The 20899-nt window shown below is 34.4% G+C and overlaps 1 long non-coding RNA gene across 1 annotated transcript in view; it reads left to right on the plus strand.

The window, feature by feature from the left end:
• Window positions 1-20899, plus strand: part of LOC116094964 — a 33127-nt gene that overhangs the window by 2354 nt on the left and 9874 nt on the right. The window contains exon 2 of the long non-coding RNA XR_004120376.1: window positions 5729-5843. This is a non-coding gene — a long non-coding RNA (uncharacterized LOC116094964). The remainder of the gene's footprint in view (window positions 1-5728; window positions 5844-20899) is intronic.

The following is a 20899-nucleotide window of genomic DNA, read 5'->3' on the forward strand; positions in this document are numbered from 1 at the left end:
TAGTATTAATATAGATACATAAAGTCATCAAGGTCACATGGACATAGAAGTAGAACTATGTCAGGGAATAAAGTGGACTAACAGAAGTGGATCAGATGAAAAAGGGGATTATGGACCTACTAAAGGGTAACATATTAAATATACTAAGTACATTTACATGACATTTTTCTCATGTAACCTAGTTTTACATACTATAAACATATAACAATGAAATAATGTTCCCCTCAAACAAAACTAGAACTTATTGTGATTTTTGTATTACCTTTTGTAAATGGTAGAATTTTCTAGATAGATAGAACCAAATAAGGTGTCCTATCTGTTTATCTGTCTGTCTGTTTATCTATCTATCTATCTATCTATCTATCTATCTATCTATCTATCTATGTATCTATCTATCTATCCATCCACATATTAATGTACGTATGTGTATGTATGTTTGTACATATATCATCAGAGAGGTAGTTTAATTTAAAGAATTAGCTCATATCATTTTAAAGGTACAAGTCCAAAATTTCCAGGGATGGAGAGGACAAAAAGTATTTTAATGTTAATCTAGGAGTGGTCTACTTTAAGAGTTAACTGTCTTCAGAATTCATTCTGAGACATAGGATGCCTTTGCTGGTAAGGTGTTTAAGGTACCTGTTGGCAAGTGATGACCTGGCTTGGATCTCTAGAGCCTTCATGCTATAGTGAGAGAACCAAATTTGTAGGAAGTCCTTTGGTTTCCACACATGTGCTATTGGACAAATATGTGTACACATATACACACTCACACAGAGTGACTGAATATATATAATTCAAATATTTGTAAAAATAATCCACTGTTGTATTGGAAATTCAACTTCTGTTTTATTACTTCCTTCACCTTAGCATAAGTCCCATGCATGATATAATAGTTAACTTAGTTTACTCCAGCATCAATGATCTCAACTTTTACCCCAGCAAAGTAGCATGAAATAAAATCATTTCTGTAGAAATATATAGGATTATTATTAAAGAAGTTTCTAACACCATGGTTTATGAATGCTTACATGTAAAGTTATCTCTCATATCTACTTTACCATGAAGTCCTAATTTTTTTTATACTTAATGCTCTGAGTTTGCTCTTAAATTACAGGTACCAATGATTTATGGAAAATTCTAGACTTGAAGGCATAACATAGATAACTATTGAAGCCTCCTTCATAACATAGTATAAAACATTGAATTATCACAACTTTATTGATATATTCAATAAAGTATTTTTAAGAACTTTAATGTGCCATCCCAGTGCCAGCAACCTGCTTTATACCCAACACATCATAGGAAGTATGAACAAGCATGGTGTCACTAGTAGTTTGCTTACAACAGCTTGGTGAGGCATGCATTGGCAATCCCTGTCTTACGAAAGAACATGGAGAATAAAACGTCTACGGGAAACTATGCTTATGAAAAAGAAAGTATAATTTAACTGACAATGTAGATATGCATAGAAATTTCATCACTCAAAGTTTTAATGTACTTATTAGAAATTCTGCCTTCATCCTAAGTGTTAAAAGATCAGGCAAAATATTTTTCATGTCATATGCTTAAAACATACACACATATGTGTGTGTGTATGTATATATATATGTATATATATGTATATATATTCAGTTAAATGTATGTATCTAATGTATTCTGGATATATTTACCAGCAGTTCTCTTTATTAAATTATATTTCTTCTACTTCCTATGCATCTCTTTGTATTCCCAGCATGTCCTCTTCCTATTTCATGCCATTTAATAGAAATGGATAAGTTGAATTGGTTGCTTACATGTGTATGGGTGTAGAGGTGTTTATTGGATCACGAGCTAGTTACCAGTATATGTAGCACTGAGACAAGTGACTACCCCTCTTTCCCCTTAGCAGCCACTAACTAACCTACAGCTCTGCAGCTAAGGGTGGATCCTCTTCCCTGTCCATGGTAGAATATTGAAGGACTGTGTCTTGTACAGGCCTTCTACAACTGCTATAACCACAACTGCTGTGAGCTCACGAGAACAATGCCCATGTCATGTCCAAAATATATTACTTTAACACACTCTTTCCAAATCTTTCACACTACATTCTTTTTTTTTTTTTTATCAGTTCTTACAATGCGTTCATTAAGACTTGGGCAGGGCAATGTGATTAAGACGCCTAGTTTCAGGTTGAGAAACCAATAGTCACTTATTCTTTTTTGTTGTTCTTTTTTTTCCCTTTTTTTTTAAATTGGATTTTTTTTTTTTAATTTACAGTTCAAATGTTATCCCCTTTCCCGGTTTCCTCTTGGAAACCCTCTATCCCATCACCACTCTCCCTTCTTCTATGAGGGTGTTCCCCCACCTACTCACTCCCACTTCCCTGCCCTGGCATTTCCCTACACTAGGAAATTGAGCCTTCACAGGACCAAGGGTCTCTCTTCCCATTGGTGCCCCATAAGGCCATCCTCTCCTACATATGCAGCTGGAGCCATGGATCCCTCCACATGTATTCTTTGGTTGGTAGTTAAGTCCCTGAAAGCTCTGGGGGGTCTGGTTGGTTAATACTGTTCTTCCTATGGGGTATTCACTTATTCTTATTAACCTGACTTGGTAGGTATCATTTTATTAACTACTATTCACTGAAAAAAAAGAAGTTTCTCTGACAAAGTATAGCACCAATGTATGGGTATAAACACAAACATACAGAAGGCACCATGTCTATTTAGCAAAACAGCTGAAACACCTATTAATTGTCTCTCCATGGACTCTTGATAAGGTATACAATACCAGTCATGCAATGCCCCTAGTGAAGTAGGCCTCAAATTCAATCAGGAAGTGGTTGGTTGCCCCTTCAAAAGTCATACCATTGTACAAGTAAACACTGGTTAGATCTGTAGTGTTTAGTGTATACTACTGGCTAAGATTAGTAATTATAATTCTGTACCCAGAAATCTATAGAATTGACATCAGGGAAGATATTTCTAGATTGATTCCAGCTTGATTTCTCTATAGGACTAAAGATTTTTGTATTAGAGTTGAGTATTCTCAGATTTCCTATCAAATATTAATGTCTCTCTATCATTTTGGCTGTTCCATTTTATTCCGGTCTTTTTTGATTGTTGTTAATTTGCCTGTTTGTATTCTAAGGAGAGTGAGAGAGATGAAGTTTGTGTAGTTGGGATAGTCAGAAGAGAGTTCATTGTATTACATAGGCTATGGAGCTCAAAAAGGAAACTTACTAGGGCCACAAATAATTTGTGGTTATTTTTACTTACAATTTCAGCATTTTTATTGTCTTTATATTCCCAATTTTTAAAAAAAGGCATATGTGAATTGATTGGTCCAGAGTCATACAGCTAAAGTAAGGATCCAATACTGAGACTCTATCATGTATAGTCAATAGTCTTATAATGCAACATGACACTTCCATCTAAAACGTTCATGCTTGAGAACCATACAAAAGAGTTAAAAAATGTCTTTTCAAAATCTTTGCCACCTTTTAACAAAATTTGCATTTTTTACTGAGTTGCTTTCAGAGCAATTCACAGCCCCAGACAGCTACATGGTAGGTATGAATCAGAGAATGGACATAACTACCATGTCATTTTAATCTAGAGAATATACTTAAACACATATATCATATTATATAACTTTAGAAATTTGTATAATACTGCATGTGTAGTCAGAAGTTAAATGGTATTTTGAGGAGTAAGGGATATAATTTATAATTTATGAGGAGTAAAGTATATAATTTATAATAGTAATGTGCTTACTTTTGTCAAATAGTAACATGATTATATATTGAAGTATAAAGTAAAAAATAAGGTGAGTACAAAACTTTAGGTTCTTAAAATTGTTTTATAATCATGTCACTAACTTTGGAATTAGCCTGTCTAAACAGAAACATAAGTCATTTTACATATTCTAACATAATTAACCCTAGGGAGAGCTCTGCAAATATAATTTTTGAGGTTTCTTAGATTCTAAAATTTTTTCGAGGGAAACATAATGATTGGTGCATAATGTACGAGTGGAATAATTGTTTAATTGTATTCCCATATGGTCAATATCTTGATTTATACATTTAATTTTAAGATAAAAATACTTGCATGTTTTTGAACCTCAGAATATAATTATGTCTTAAATCCTATTCTTTCAATACCTAGAAATATATTGGCTATTTTAAAGTAGTAAATATTATAGCATTTATTGAATACAATTACAAACATAAATCATATATATATATTCTGGGCACTTAGTTATTTTGTGTTTATTGTGGAAATGTCAGTATAGCAAATAGTAAAGAAAAGTTCAGTGAGTTGTGCTTCATTAGACTCACATGAAATTCTAGTCCAATGAACTGAACATTAATGGAATAGTGAGTCGTTGTCACATACATTTTAGTTGGGTCTATGGAAATCACATAAAATTGACATTCTGTACAATTTTTCAGTCTTTGGACACATTTTAATATAAACATGCATAAACGTATAGTAATTATATACTTGGCATATTTCAACTGAAGAAATACATAATTATAAATAAACCATATGGGATTTGGTAAGCCTCTTTAATTTTTTTGTGTGTGTGCATTTCACTCACCACAAAAGCATTGTGTACTTTTGAATACACAAAAGTAATTTGCATATTTTCTCAGAGTACTATATTTACTGGTACAAGAGGCAATGAGCCATGAATGGGAAATAATCAAATAAAGAATGGTTCTTGGAAAGTTTAGAGATCAATTTTGAATCATTAACACATGAAAGGTCACTGGCCTACACATACTGTGCAGAAGAGGTTAGCTGAAAGATCCTAGATTAGACTCCTCCTGAAAAATCTCTTTAATAATATCCCAGCTTGTGCCTGGTTATCCTAGAAAATCTTTTTGCATCTCCTCTACTTCTAAAGGCTAAAATGTTTGGGGAAAATTTTAAAGTAATAGATATTTCTGTTGATCAGTTCACTCAACATGTCTTTATTTGTCTTTGATTAGCAGCTTAAACAAAAATGAAGAAGAGATGTCAGTAGAGGAGTAATGAGGACAGCACAATATAAAATTCATCATGTATTCATTTGTAGACAATACTTAGTTCTCTTACAGATTTATGAGATCTGTGTGAAGATTGTCATTCCTGTTGGCTATATCAATTTTGCTTAACGAGTTTGCAACTCAGAATCATACAGCAGGGCAGTGGTGGCGCACGCCTTTAATCCCAGCACTTGGGAGGCAGAGGCAGGTGGAATTCTGAGTTTGAGGCCAGCCTGGTGTACAGAGTGAGTTCCAGGACAGCCAGCGATATACAGAGAAACCTTGTCTTGAACAAAACAAAAACAAAAACAAAAAAACAACAGAATCATACAGCAAGACATCTTAAAAAGGATTCTGTGCTGCTTCTTCCATCTTTACCTTTTGCAACCATTTGAATTTGGTGAAAATCAAGAATAGTTTGAAGGAAATAAAGTATTCCTATAGGCTATTTTATATGTCCCTTAAACACATACTCCTTACATATGGTAGATCAGAGGACTTATAGGACAAAGACCAGCTCATAATCAGACAAATGCTAGTAGTACATGTTGGCATAAATAAAAATGTGATCATCAAATAAATCTGCCCAATATCTGACAATCAATATACAAGGTAATAAACTGAACAGATAGTCCTCAAAAGAAGAAACAATGACCAATAAAATTAAAAAAAAAACTGCTTAATACCTAAATACTTTTAATTTTTTTCTAGGTTCTGTAAGATCACTTTTTGGACAAACTAGCCCAGTGGGATATTTTTCTCTCCATCGTTGTCTGGGATCAAAACCCTGAGACTTGTACATTTAAAGGAAATTCAAGAACGAGAGGTACTTTTGCCATGGAATATAAGGGAGAAGTAAGAAAATTGTAAAAAAACATATAAGTCATGTTATAAGTACATTCTGTTATAAGTACATTCTGAAGAAACATTTTCAGTGATACTAAGGTTTAGGCTCACAGTGCTTTCTATGCTTGAAAGAATAGACAATTGGAGTACTTTTAATAAAAGAATACTTTAACATCTACAAAATCAAATCTCTGACTAGTATTAGAGTATAAATGACTTATCACATCTTGGACTTTTGAGTGTATTTATACTGTTTATATTTGTCATAGAGAAAAAGATGTATTGAAAACAGTTACAACTTGCCTAGCAGTTCCATGCTCACAGGTTTCAGAGGTGGACAACTTTCTTGATTGTTTTTCTCTCCCAGTAGCCTGGCATCATGAAAGCTATTGAGTAAGCAGGAAACTTCCAGTCTATTCTAGTTTGATCTCTCCATGTGTTATGACCAAATTTGTGGTGTCTTCAGTAACATAGTATTGTGATGATCAAGTTGTAGATATAATCAGGGGCAAAGACAATGGCCTCTACTGGTTTGGGCCTTCTGGTACTTTTGTAACCAAAAGCATATAGGTAGGATCTCATGTTTAGAACTTGGACATTTAATAATCCAATGCTTCTGGGAGGAGTCTCATCTATCAGTGCAGGGAACCAGAGTGAGATTTTTGAACAATATATTTAAGTTTGGATTCTCAAAATTGTAATTCCAAGAGTTCTAGAAGAGATGCGAAGCATTCAGAGGAAAACATCAGTGTGAACTGGCCTCGGAGTGCTAGATTCAAAGGTAAAATTTAAATAATTATCTTGCTAATTTACTAAATTGGATGACACTCTGGATCTGTTTATAGACTAGTGAATGACAGAAGTGTGTGACAGGGCCAGCTCAAAACCATAAAGTTAATTTAAGGAATGGTATGATTTAGTAGTATCATAAAAGACACTATCAAGGCGCTCATGATGTGGTATGTTATGAGTTCTGTTCAGCAGTCAAAGGGCCACTAAGTATGTTTAAAATTTTTATTTATTTTTAAATTAGCATGCAAAGCCATACCTTTCCTAACTGCATTTTAATGCATCAGTTTGGCTGCTTGTCCTTCCCTTCTCCTCTCTCCTTCTACTACATCCTCTCTGTATTGTAGGAAATAACAGTTTAAATGGGTCAAATAACTTAAAAGTCAAAATGTGGAGCCTTTTGAGAGGAAAAAATCTTCAAGATATAAGCTTAAGTAAGAAATTTCAGAACAGGATGCCAATGGTCTTAGAAATAACCCTAAAATCTGACAATCAGAATACATGAAATTAAAAAGGTTCATTATAGCAAATGAAACTATGAACAGTGCAAATGGTTTGTGTGCGAAATGGAAACTTTTTGATGGCTATACTTCAGGCACAATCTTCATATTGAGGATGTGCAAAGAACTGTAAAATATAAACATCAAAAACTTCTGACAATGCGACAATGAATATACAAGATAATAAACTGAATAAATAGTTCTCAAAAGAAGAAACAATGTCCAATAAAAATCAAAGTAGAAGTGTTCAATACCTAAATACTTTTTTTTAACCAGGTTCTGAAAGGTCACTATTTGGATAAACTAGCATAGTGGGACATTTTTCTCTCCATTGTTGTCTGGGATCAAAACCCTGAGACTTGTACATTTAAAGGAAATTCAAGAAAGAGAGGTACTTTGGTTTTTAGGCGAAGGCACTGTCAAATGACAACAAAGCAGTGTACAGAACCATCCTGCAAGACCTTTGAACAACATTGTCAAGAGGGCAGGAAGCTAAAAGACAGCTTGCAAGGGTTTGGCACCTGAAAAGGATGGTAGAACTAAGGTAGAATTGTAGAAAGGAATATGTTGAAGGTAGATGTTCTACAGTTTCAGCCCATGATTCACAAACAGTAAGTACATGAGTCACAATCCACATTTCCTTTTCAAATGTGTAAGTGCAAATGTGCAATATTGTATCATTAGCATTCTTTGTTTCAAGGCGTTGTAATATTGGGCAACAAATGTTCTGACAGTTTTAAACAAGAAATGCTGTAAACATACCTCCCCTTTTGGAAAGACTCTTATAAGAACATTATTCAGCATCCCAGAAGCAGGCTACTCACTTTGGACTTCAGGACAGAATTGAGATAAAATATTTTGCTCTCAGTATTGTAATGACATTATACCTGATTTTGTAGTGTAAGAACATGGAGAATAATCGCCTTTGTAAGCCACACGAATATACAAGTGCTTATCCTTGTAGGACCCCCTATTTCATTTTTTTATCTGGTAAGGATTATGCTTTAGATTTGTTGACATTTTATTTGCCTATCTCTTCATGGGGAAAGAGAGTGTATTTTTAAACAGTACCTTTCCTCTTTAAAACAAGACTAAATCCTTTCAAAGATAAGTGACAATGAAAAGTACAATGTGCAAAACTTTCATAATGTTCTCACTATGGTGAATGAAATAAGAATGTATAGCTTTTGCTAATTAGGTTTCACCAGGCTCTAGAAAATGTCTCCACTGCTTTGGCACCTAGCCTGAAAGCCCCCTTAACTGTAAGTAGTGCCAAGAAAATTAAACCTCTTGTCTTAGGAACACACATGTGGAGCCCATATGTTGGAAAATTGCATAGCTTTGTTAACAATAATCCATTACTTTGCAACAGTTGAGCATGGAATTTACCAAGGGTTCTGAAGCAACTAAACCAAGCAATTCTGAATAACATTAATTACTGACTATACATATGTACTGTTTTAACAAGGAAAAGCCATGTCTTATTTACATATTTAGAAGGTTAATATTGATGTTATTTCTTTCTTTTGAGCATATCAAAAGATTATATTTTATTTGGAGTACTTTTGAAAAGTTTTCTAAATTCAGCAAATTTTACTTTGTTTATAGTTAAAAGGCATATTGTATAAAGATCTCTAGAATTAATTTGTATATTAATATCAGATTTTCATTCTTGAGATATTATCACATGTATCTAACATTTTCTCCTTCAAATCTCCCAATATGTTGCTAACACATCTCCATCCTAACTTCATATATTGTTTTTAGTATCTATTACTCTCTGTGTCTAGTTAGTGATGCCTGTATGTCCATGGCTGCATAGCCATCCTATCAGTGATCACATGCACAAAAATATTTTTTAGGTTTTTGTTGCATAGATGAACTGAGTTATATAATGTTTGGGATTTGCAATTGAGAACTCCTAACACAATGAGATCATTCTTTAACTTTGAAAGAAAAAGAGTGATTCTAACCCAGATCCTATCAACTACTATTCTCTTTTTAGTAATGGGAGTGGGGCCTGAAGATAGTGTATCCTTTCTATTAGGGAAATTTGGCTGTGTTGATCTTGTGTAGATAACTATATCTGCTGTGATAGCATGAGTAAAATAGTCATGTTATATCCTGGAGGCACCATTTTGCTACACTTCATCTCATCATTCAGCTCTTATATTCATTTTGCCTCATCATTTACCATGTTCCCTGAGTCTTGGTGATATGAGTAATGGCTTAATGTAGGGTAAAGCATGGAGTCTCTTCATATTCTCAGCACTTTGAGGAGTTATACACTTCTTGATTGACTGACACCCAATGTAAAATTAAAGTTCTCTGACCAAGATTGAACTCAGCCCAGGTGTTTACATGTATAAACATAATATTTAGACAGCAGTTTGACAGAATGACTATTCATCCAAAAAATGCAGATTCTACTCTAAGGCCTATGACTTCTCCAGGCCTGGACTTGGGGCCAGGATTACATAAGAGGCATGAAATTTCTTCCTGTGAAGTATACTTCACATATGCCTTAGTCAGGGTTTCTATTCCTGCACAAACATCATGACCAAGAAGCAAGTTGGGGATAAAGGGGTTTATTTAGCTTACTTCCACATTGCTGTTTATCACCATAGGAAGTCAGGACTGGAACTCAAGCAGGTCAGGAAGCAGGAGCTGATGCAGAGGCCATGGAGGGATGTTCCTTACTGGCTTGCATCCCCTGGCTTGCTCAGTCTGCTCTCTTATAGAACGCAAGACTTCCAGCAAAGGGATGGCACCACCTACAAGGGGCTCTACCACCTTGATCACTAATTGAGAAAATACCCCAAAGCTGGATCTTATGGAGGCACTTCCCCAACTGAAGCTCCCTTCTCTGTGATAACTCCAGCCTGTGTCAAGTTGGCACACAAAGTAAGCCAGTAATTTTACCTGGTAAGTCCTTGTTATATCATGTAGAGTCCATTAATTGGGAAGACCACTGATGACTTTTCTCCCCCAATAGTCTGTCAAGCACCTTTTGGAATTGTGAATGCTAGTCAGAAGGTGAATTTGAGATTGACTTATTCATGTCTTTATGCCAAAATATATAGTGCCTTCCATAAGGGTCTTACAAACTAGGTATCATGAGTAACCAAGAGCAATGTTAATAGCTCACATTGTTCTGGAGAACTCAGCCTCCATGATTAGTTAATCATAGGAAGGTATTCCATGACTTGCACTGAGATTTTCATTTAATAAGCCATGTATTCTGGGAGTGACTTGTCTGCTCTTGTAGAAAAATTCAGTTCAAAATCTTTGTTTCTTAAAGCTACAAATGAGTTAACTAATTGGCTGCTTATTACATCATTAGCTTTGGTTATTTCATCCACTACCATTTCCTTTCCCTTATTTCCCTGCCCTATACTTGCTTAATACTTCCAGTATTAATACTTCAGTATTCCTCCCTCTTCTTTCCTTTCTCATGTATTCTACTATCTAAATCCTTATTTCTCAAACTTTGCAAAACTCAGCTTCAAATATGAATTAATATTTATGTCACCAACTCCAATCTATTAATGCACAGACCATTCTAGTTTCCTTCCCTTGTTTATATGTAATTATCTACTTCAACAGTGAAACACGTGACTCAAATTAACTGGCCATTCATTTGCATTGTTTTTCATTACAAGTGCACATGTATAGCAGTTTTGCAATTATTAGCTTGAATCTCCAAGTAAGACAAGTCTTATAGTCTATCTTAGACAGTGCTATAGTCTTTTTTCTCTTTTAGTTTTACATTTTAAAATACATCTGCACGATACCATTGTCTTCCTTGTTGTGACACTATTTCATATACCTACAATAAAATTTGATGGATTTGCCACAGATTACTTCCAGTACCAGAATTATGTGGCCCTGTAGATATAGTTAAAATTTTGCAAACATTTAATTTTAATACTTGTTCTACACGGGTCTATGAGTTTTGGTGAATGCAATGTCACATGTCTGACATCTTTTCATACAAAATAGTTTTACCATCATAAAAGTTTAACCATCCTTTACACATTTCATCTTTCCTTTCTTATTGTACATATATGACAATTATTGATATTTTAATATCACAATAATTTTTCCAGGATGTTGTTTAACTGAGAGTATAAAGTATATAGTTTTTTCATACTGTTTTTTTTATTGGGACACAATTTTGGGGGTGTTTTATAATAATCAATGCACCTATAGAACACAATATAATCAAACCAGAGTAATATGAACTCTCATCCTTTCAAAGATTAATCTTTTTACATATTGGAAGTTTCATACTTTTCTAATTATTGTGATATATATCATGGAAATTTAGAACTTTTCTAGAAATTGTAAAATATAGAAATTTCTAACTATTTTCTATGCTATTCTGAGATATTTTATAGATTTGAGACAGGGTCCTCACAACATAGCCTTGACTTGATTGGAACATATTCTTTAGCCCAGGCTCTCTTGGAATTTATGGAAACCCACGTGTCTCTGCATCCTGAGGCCTGACTTAATTCACTTAACAAAATGACTGCTAGTTCTTAGATGTTGCAAATGATAATATGTGATTATTTTCAATAATGCAATATTATTCCAATGGATGTATGCATGGTATTATCTCACTTGAACTAAAATATTATAGGTATGTCTGTAAGTCCAGTATTTAGGAGCCAGAGGCTGGTGGATATTTGTGAGTTCATGGCCAATCTGGTCAACATAATGAGTTCCAGGGACAATAACAGTTACATAGTAAGACCAGGTCTCAAAATATATTTTCATTAGTACTTTGAGAATTTCATATGAGTTTTAGTATAATTCACCTCTTCTGTCAATTCACTCTAGACCTTCCCTTCCCTTCCCTATGAGCCCAATCCTTTATCCTTAAAAAAAAAAAAAAACAAAAAAACCAAAACAAAACAAACAGAAAACCCAATACATGTTGCTCATATTTTTTTTTGATGTGTCTTCTACTTGTGTTTAGTCTATATATCAGAGACTACAGTCTTAAAGAAAACTGACTCTGTCTCTCCTAGCAATTGTCCATAGTTCCTAGGCTAGGGTTAGAATTTTGTGAGCATATTCCATTTTTATGCTGGCATTTGGTCTGGCTTGAGCTTCCATAGACATTATACATATTCTCATAGATTCTTGAAGTATATATGTCTTGCTGCTCTGTTGTTCCTTTGTAGTCCTCCACTGCCTCAGACTTTTACATTCTTTCAGCTTTATTTTCTGCTATGGTATATGAGCTTTGAGGAAAGGGTGTGTGATTCCCTCATGGACTCCTACCAATTTCCTGATCTCTATAACTATTTGAAGTGAAACATACATTCATGAAGATTCCATGCTAACATCCATAAATGAGAGAAAACATATATTTCATCTTTTTGGGTGTGAGTTACCCATCTCCGAATGTCCATCTCCAGCTCTACACATGCACTTACCTTTGAATTTCACAAATTTATTTTCCTTACTCAATAATATTCCCTTGTTGAAACATACTACATTTTATTATCCATTTGTCAGTTAATAGACATGTAAACTATTTCCATTCCTGAATAGTATGAACAGAGCAGTAATGAATATGGATGAGCAAGTATGTCTGTAGTAAGATAGATAGTCATTTAAGTATATGCACAGGAGTTTTATTCCAGAATCATGTGGTAGATATACCATTAGATTTTTGAGATAGCTTCATGTTGATTTCCTTAGTGGCTCCACTAGTTTACACTTTCAGAAGCATGGACTAATCATTTCCTTTTCCTCATTTCCACAGCAGCATTTTTATTTTTTCATTTTAGTCATTTTTCAACTGGCATAAGATAAAATTTTAAAGTAGGTTTGATTTGTATTTTTTCAATGGCTGCTGGTTTTGAGCATTTCTAAAAAAAAATTCACAGTCATTTGTATTTCATCTTTTGAGAACTCTGTGTTTTGTTTCATACCCTCTTTTTTAAAAATCTTAATTACTGGGAAAATGGAGTCATTTAGAAAATTATTTCTCACAGCTATATCTTGCAGAATATTTTCTATGTATTCTTCTAGCAATTTTAGTGGTTTGGGTTTCAAATTGAGGTCTTTGATTCACTTGAAACTAATTTTTGTGACAGACCTAGATAATGATTTATCTTATTCTTCATCCAGTTTTCCTACCACTATTGGTTGAAGACACTGGCTTTTCTCCAGAATATGTAGATTATTTTTTCTTTGTCAAATATATATCTGTTACTATGAGTACTCATGTTTGTGACTTATCTTTTTTCATTTGCTCTATATGTCTGATTTTTGTACCAAGATCATATTATTTGTATTGCTATAGCTTTATCATATAACATGGAGCCTGAAATTGCAATTGTTTCACTGCTACTGGTTTTGCCTAGGATTGCTTCTTCTATCTAGGGTCCATTCTGATTCCATACTGATTCAGGCTAATTCAAGGTTTTCCCTGAGGCCCAGATATGTGGACAAGAAATACAGTTCCTTATCTAAATCCAGTAGCATACTTGACAAGACCACTTATGCTTGTAGGCTAAATTCATGAAGGCAGTACTGATCTATATTGCTCGTGTTTGAATCATTAAGTTTAATGAAGAGGACAATTAATGCTTTAGAATTGGAAATATAAATAGATGTGAGTATTTGTGGTTATTTAAATTTGAATGGCCCCATAGGCTCATAAATTTGAATACTTGGTCCTCAACTAGTAGAACTGTTATGGATGGATTAGGAGTGTGGCCTTGTTGAAAGCAGCTAATCAATGGGGGCAGACTTTGAAAATTTAAAAGTTCATGTCATTCCCAATTAGCTCTCTCTGCCTTGTGCTTCTGGATCAAGATGTAAGTTCTCAACTACTGTTCCATTACTTGCCTGCTGTCATGCTACCTGCCATAATAGTCATGGACTCTAACCTGAAACTGTTAATTCCTCAGTAAGCAATTTCTTCCATAACTTTCCTTGGTCATGGTATCTTATCCCATAAATAAAAAAGTAACTAAGATCATGCTCATAATAACCACATAAATAGTAGTATCTCTGTTTTATAAAAGACACATATAAAGATCAAGTTATGTATTAAAAAGAACACAGGAATTGATTCCAGTTCTGATATTAACACAAACTTTTACTTTGCTATAGCATCCTGAAAGATTAATGTTATCTGCCTTTTAAACATATATCTATTGTAAGGCTTCGTTTTTGTTTATTTGTTTGTTTGGTTGGTTTTTGTATTGATGGGTTACCTGTTAACACTAGATCAGGCCATTAAAATGGATGATTCCTATCTAGTCTCTTCATGTATAAGAATCCATAGTATTTTTATTGTCATAGTCTAGGTGGAAATGTGAGCTATGATATTGCATAAGCATTTCATGGTGATATTGAGATGCCCCATTGCCCTAGTGATATTGATGTAACAAAGCATACACAAGATTATGAATATTTCACCACTTTTCATATAGCTCTTTGGCTTGGGTTTATGTGGGAAGAATAGGCAAACTTACCTTAAACAGCATTTACCAGACTGAATTCCTAACTTCTGTATTGCCTTGGCACTTTTCTATTGCTGTGATAAGACACCATGACAAGGCAATTTATAAAAGAATGTATTTATTTGGGCTTAAGGATTCAGAGTGATCGAGTCCATGACAGCAGAGTAAAGGCATAGTAGCATGAACAGCTGAGAGTTACCATCTTAAAACCACAAGTGGGAGGTAGAGAGAGAGCACACTGTGGGTGGCATTATTCCTTTGAAACTATGAGCCCACCCAATGTCAAAACTCTTCCAACAAAGCCATACCTTCTAATCTTTCTAAGAACTGTTCTGCCAACTCTGGCCCAATTATTCAGACTTATGGGGGCATTTCCTGTCAAATCATTGCATGTGTGTAGCTGTCTGCTTGCCATTTTTTCACAATATTGAATAAACCTCAAATAAGCAAACATTGAATAAACAAAAGGTAGTTTCATCTTCTACCCTCTCTTTCACCATCATTAAATATGTTTCTTCTCCTCAATCTTGTGCATGTAACTGACAGGAAATACCACTTGCTTACATTAATTTAATTCCTCAATCTAAAGCCTTGCACAGGTACGTCTCAAAGTCTCTTTCTGTCTCATTCAATATTTAACCCCCCAAAAACCTGTTTTTGGATTTAATTTGAAAATACTTTCCAAATCTAAGTATGATTTAGAAATTCCACACGTTGTATACTATTCTTCAGGGCTACTGTCACTTCTCCTCTGTAGGGATTTCTTTTCACTAGTTCCTTTGCTTCCATTATTTGTAGTCTTAACTCTCTTCTCATCAATTCATAAATACCTTATAGTTTTTAATGCGAGTTAAATAGTAGTTCTTCTCCACAAAATCTCTAGTACCATTTAAAATTAAAACCCCTAATTTACTTATGTCATATCAAATCCTGTATATATATATAATCTCTCAGTATTCTGTTTCTTCTTCTGTTGTTCTTCTGAGTATGATCTTGTTCCTAATCTTTAAATATGCAAGTCTTCTCTCTTTTGGAATGTTTTCATTTGCTTCTTCATTTACCCATTCTAATTATTAATTTTATTTTGAATATTAGTACTGGAGATTTATACTTCCCATCTTTACCCTTCAATCACTTTTTAGCATAGCACTATTTTATTTCTTTCATAGACTTTGCTTGTATGCAAAACTATACTTCTTATGAAAAGTTGCCAACAGTTGGTGGAAAACCACCTTTGAACTTCTCATGGTGGAAAAAATCCTAGTGGAAAACCTATAGAAATTATAATGATACAGACAACTTTTCATCTCGGATTCATTGTCATCAATCTATGTGACTTTGGATAAGTTATTTTGCTCTTCTAGCTATCACTTCTTCCTCCATATAACAATGAAAATATATTTACATCAAAAGGTCAATGTGAGGATTAAGTAAGTAAAAAAGCCTTGGTATAGTTCTTGTTACAGAATGTATACAGAAGATGCTCATCTTTTCTTCTCTAGATCACTAGTCTCATTCATCTATGTGAATCTACTGTTTTCAATCATGTGCTGGTTTAATATTTCCTCACACTAGATTGTAGGTCATTGGAAACATTGTCAGTGGTGGAAATATCACAGAAAGCATTTACTTGTTTTTATATTACAGTGGCAAAGAAGTGTCAGTTATGTAAAAGGTATTCTGTAAATACCGTAAAGTATTTAAGTAAATATCTTAAAGTATCTTTTGTTTAAAATAACATATAAAAGAATGGTTTTCATTAAGGTATTTTTCATATATTGATCTTTCTAAATCTCTTTCTTCTTACCCTTTCTAACTATATTAATACTTAAACACATTTTTTGAGGTTAAGTTAGAGATAAAATGGTGGGATTTTTATGCCACATCATGGTTTCTTCAGGTTTTTTTATGAGATAATTCTAAGATGTTTGCTCATGAAATCCATGTATGAAGATTTCATAGCTTCATACCTGACCTGTCTCATTCCCTTGGTACAAAATGTGAATTTAGCAAGCCATTGAATTTATTGAGATATTCATGTGTCACATGTATGGGAGAGTGATATAATCATCCTTGAGAATTAAGAGAAACTTAAATCTTTAGTCGGCTGAGCAGATGAGAGTACATTAGAACAGTTGACATGATGGAAAGGTTATACAGGATTTTTAGTATTTTCTCCTCTATGAATCTGTCACAGCCAATGTTATTGTTATCATGCATCATCCATAAAGACAAAGCTGTTGGACAGAAAAGCTAAAAGAGACATCTAAAAATAGGTAGATTTCATAAACATTCTAGCATCATACTGAGGGCTTTCTATGAACAAACTTCAGCAATAAGATTGATGGCATTGTTTGCTGGTTTGTACATATATCTGGCATTTCCTTAAAAATTAAAATTAATGAATGACTTATAATAAATCATATAAATTTTATGATTGTTTTTGTGGTGTTTCTTTATAGCCAACACCACCCAAAAATTTGTGGAGAATAGATGTTGTTGCAAAAGGTCAACTATTAGTCAAATTGATTAAAAAAAGTAGAGTTCTTTCTAAATTACTGTATTCATTTCTGGGGTTTTAAATTGATTGATTCCACACTTTCATTCAGAAACAGACCTGGCTGTTGAAAACATCAGTTGTAGCCCTATTGCATTTTCTCTTACAATTGTCTCTCTGGCATACTATTTTGATTGGATCCTGGTGGTGTATCTCATTGATACATTCTCTATTTTGAAATTGCCCTGGATAGTTTGCTGATTTGATTCTGTCTGTTGTTTTTGGCAATGCATGCCTAGTTAAGTACTAAGCAATTTCTGGAATAGTCTTCTTTTCTAAAAATTTGTTTCTGTGCAGTTGTAATCCCCCTCAACTCTGTCAGTCCTTTCCCAAACTCTTCCATAGGGGTCCCAACCTCAATCTAATAGTCGGTAATAAGTATCTGTATTTGTCTTAGTCTGCTGCTGATATAGCCTCTTAGAGGACAGCCATGCCAGGCTCATATCTGCAAGCACAATATGATATCAGTAATAGTGTCAGGGTTTGGGGTGCATTAATGGACTGGATCCCAAGCTGGGTCAGTCACTGGGTGGCCTTTCAGTCTCTGTTCCATTTTTGTACCTGCATTTCCTTTAGACTGGAGCAATTCTGGGTCAAAAAATTAAGATACGTGGGTAGTCCCATCCCTCAGCTGGGGGCCATGTCTATTTACTGGAGGTTCTATCTCTGTACTGTTGGACATTTTGGCTAAGGTCATCTTCATTGGCTCCTTGGAGTCTCTCTTATCTCAGGACTCTGAGATTTTCCAGTTCTCCCATCCCCACCTCCCACACTACTGGATATTTTGATTCAGTCTCCTGGCCCTCTGGGTTTCTCTTCTATCACCCTCCCCCTTGTATCTGATTCTGCCCTCATTTCCTCTCAACCCTCCCACCCAGATCCCTCACTCTCTCTGCCTCCCATCATTATTTTGTTCCTCTTGTAAGTGGTTTAAGATAACCAAACTTGGGGCTTTCTTCTTGTTAAGCTTCCTACAGTTTGTGAGTCATATCATGGGTCTTCTGAACTTTTTGGCTAACATTCACTTATCAGTTAGTACATATCCTTTTGGATCTGAGTTATCTTATTCAGGATGATATTCTCTAGTTTCATCCATTCACTTTCAAAATTCATGATGTCCCTGTTTTTAATAGCTGAATAGTATTTCATTGTGTAAATGAACCACATTTTCTATTCATTCTTCAGTTGGGGGACATGTGGGTTTTTTCCAGCTTCTGGCTATTACAAATAAGGCTGCTATGAACATAGTAGAACATGTGTCCTAGTGGTATCCTGGTCTTCAGGTAGAAATATTTCTAATTGTATGAGGAACTGCCAGATTGATTTCCAGAGTGATTTTACCAGTCAGTATGCAATCCCATCAGCAATGGTGGTATGTATCTCCTTCTTACATGTACTCTTGATGAAGTTCTTGATCTTAGTAATTCTGATCTGTGTAAGGTTAAATCTCAGGGTCATTTTGATTTGCATTTCCCTGATGACTAAGGATGCTAAACATTTCTCTAAGTATTTTTCTGCCATTTGTGATTCCTCTGTTGAGAATTCTCTGTTTAGCTCTATGCTCCATTTTTAAATTGGGTTATTTGGTTTTTGTATATTTTAGATATTAGCTCTCTGTAGGATATAGGGTTAGTCATGATTTTTCCCAATCTGTAGGCTACCATTTTTTCCTATTGACAGTGTTCTTTGCCTTACAGAAGCTTTTCAGTTTCATGAGATCCCATTTATCAATTGCTTATCTTTGAGCCTGGGCCATTGGTTTTCTGTTCAGTAGGTTTTCCCCTGTGCCAATGAATTTCCCACGTTCTCATCTATTAAAACCAGTGTGTCTGGTTTTATGTAGAGGCCCTTGATCCACTTGGACTTGAGAATACCTAATACATTCAATGAAGCCACAGTTATTCTGATACCTAAACCATACAAAGACCCAACAAAGAAAGAGAACTTCAATTCCTAATTTCCCTTATGAATATTGATGCAGAAATACTCAAAAATTCTCATAAACCAAAACCAAGAACACATCAACACCATCTATCATCACAATCAAGTAGGCTTGCTTCATCCTACTGAAGCAGGGATGGTTCAATATACAAAATCCATCAACATAATCCACCATATAAACAAACTCAAAGAAAACCCTTACATGATCATCTCATTAGATGCTGAAAAAGCCTTTGAAAGAATCCAACACCACTTCATGTTAAAAGTATTGGAGAAATCAGGCACTCAAGGTACATACCTAAACATAATAAAAGCAATATGCAGCAAACAAACAGCCAACATTGAATTAAATGGGAAGAAATTTGAAGCAATTCTACTAAAATCAAGGACAAGGCCAGGCTGCCCTCTTATTATTATACTTTAAATATAGTACTTAAATTTCTAGTTAAAGCAATTAGACAACAAAAGGAGATCAAGGAGATATAAATTGGAAAGGAAGTAGTTAAGGTAATCACTCTTTGAGGACTATATGATAGGATATATTAACAACCCCCAAAACTCTACCAGAGAACTTCTACAACTGATAAACAAGTTCAGCAAAGTGTTTAGATGTAAAATTTAATCAAACAAATCAGTAACCTTCCATTATACAAATGATAAATGGGCTGAGAAAGAAAATAGAGAAACAATACCCTTTACAATAGTCACAAATAATATAAGATATCTAGGTATAACTTTAACTAAACTGTATGATATAATCTATATGACAAGAACTTTAAGTCCCTGAAGAAAGAAATTGAAGAAGACCTCAGAAAATGGAAAGATTTTCCATGCTCATGGATTGGTAGGATTAACATAGTGAAAATGGCTATGCTATCAAAAGCAATATATAGATTCAATGCAATTCCCATCAAAATTCCAACAGAATTCTTTGTAGATATGGAAAGATAAATTCTCAACTGTATGAAAAAAAAACAGCACAATGAAAACAATTCTCAATGATGAAAGAACTTCTGGGAGAATTACCATCTCTGACCTCAATCTGTACTACAGAGCCATATGACAAAACCAGGTGGTATTGGTACAGAGACAGACAGGTTGATCAATGAAACAGAATTGAAGATCCAGAAATAAACCCACACACCTATGGATTCTTGATCTTTGGCAAAGAAGCCAAAACAAAGAAGCCAAAAAAGCCAGTGGAAAAAAGAAATCATCTTCAACAAATGGTGCTAATCTAACTGGCAGTTTTCATGTAGAAGAATATGAATTGATCCATATTTATCACCTTGTACAAAGCTCAAGAGGGTCAGTTTTCTAATAACTTAATTATAATAAAATTGTATTATGCTTTCAATAGCGTAGTAACACATTGTGCAAGCTAGATAACTGTTATTGTTTCCTTATGTAAATATGTGTGGAATGTAATATCACCTCTCTTCTATACATATAAGCTTAGGAATTGGGTAAATGTTAATTTCAACATGAATACACAAAATGCACTTCCAAGCCCTTGCATAGCCACTAAAATAAAAAATGCATAAATACAAACTGTGCAAAATGTCTCTATGGAATCACTAATTGGCAGCAAAGCACTTGACCCCTCAGAGCTCCCACGAACTAAACCACCCACCAAAGAGTACACATGGAGATACCCATGGCTCTAGCTGCTTATGTGCCAGAGGGTTGCCTTATTTGGTATAATGGGAGGAGAGGCTTTTGGTCCTATGGAGACTTGATGCCCCAATGTAGGGGAATG

Source organism: Mastomys coucha, chromosome X (genome assembly GCF_008632895.1).
Source record: "Mastomys coucha isolate ucsf_1 chromosome X, UCSF_Mcou_1, whole genome shotgun sequence".
In the NCBI taxonomy this organism is placed as follows: domain Eukaryota; kingdom Metazoa; phylum Chordata; class Mammalia; order Rodentia; family Muridae; genus Mastomys; species Mastomys coucha.